A 1,391-nucleotide genomic window follows, 5' to 3' on the forward strand; every position below is an offset into this window, starting at 1 on the left:
AATCTATAATATTTTTTTTTTAAAAAAATTTTTTTAATTTTAATTTTTGAAATTTATGAAGGGGTTTAATAATTTGTAACTTTCTTCCCATAGCAAATATTGCGGGGGTTATTTATATTCCCCCATGATCATTTTTCATTTCACCACAAACTTTTACTGGGATTTTTTTTTTTTATAGCTGCTAGGTGACTTCCTTTGAAATTCAAACTCAAAAAAATTTCTCTATAACACATTTCCCTTCACTAAACCACTCCCCTCTTTGACCATTTTCTCATTAGGAAATTAAACAATTCCTTAATAATTTTGAGTAAAAATTTCCAAATTCTGATCAGAGATATTCTATATGAAAATTTAATGTTCATTAATTAAATATTTTTAGTCATTCATTTTTTAAATTTATGGCTGAAAACATGACCCCTTTAATTTTCGCTCTGAAAAAACAACACATATATTAAAAGATTAAAAAGAAACCAAATTATATCCCATAGTGCCCCCCAAAATCTCACATGGTCAAACTGAAAACCATATAGTCTATATTTGTATGTGTAAAATTTTTCTAAAGTGCCATTTTTACTTCTTATTATATCATTGTCTTTAAGAAATTATTTAGTCTTTTTTTCCCCTGTTGCACTTTGTGCATAGGAGTGCTTTGCTTATTAACTATTTGTATTTTATGTCGCGTTTTTTTGACCTCTAGTCACATGAAAAATCAACCGAGACCAAATGAAATTATCTTTCCCTCACTAAATCAGTTTCCAAATCTATTTAAAGGACAGTCAATGGAAAAAAAAAAAGAACTTAACTCCAAAATTCCTAAATTGTACTTTTTTTTCTTTATTTCACATAATTTTTCCAAAAATTTGCTTATATTTTTGTTTTCTTCAAAGTTTTTGATCTTTTTCGAAAACTTTGTTTAAAACGTTTTTAAACCCATGTTTTTAACTTATTTTTCATTATATTTTCCCACTCACCGGCTTTTCCCTGGTGTTCATTCATTCATCAACAATTAAGTGACTTAATTTCCATTGCATTCACATCCCTTTCCTTGATATTAGCCAACAGTATTTTCATTTTATTTCAATGTCATTCGTGATATAAAAAACTTAAAATCTTAAATTCACTTTTGGGCCTCCCAAATTTTACATGCCTTTTCTTCATTTTTTGGTCAAAAAAAAAAAATAAAAATTTATACTATGCATGAAGAAAAGAAAAAAATTTTTAAATAATTTATCAATTGAAATAAGTGTTTTCTTTTTCCTCCCATAATTTTATTTTTTCCCAAAGGGTTACTGCACTCCAAAATTAAACCCCTTAAATTTCCCCTAACAAAAATATGACACGAATTTTTAAAATGGAATTATTGGGTCTGTTTTCCTCTCTCTCTCTCTCTT

The sequence above is a fragment of the Penaeus monodon genome, chromosome 25 (assembly GCF_015228065.2).
Source record: "Penaeus monodon isolate SGIC_2016 chromosome 25, NSTDA_Pmon_1, whole genome shotgun sequence".
Classification (NCBI taxonomy): domain Eukaryota; kingdom Metazoa; phylum Arthropoda; class Malacostraca; order Decapoda; family Penaeidae; genus Penaeus; species Penaeus monodon.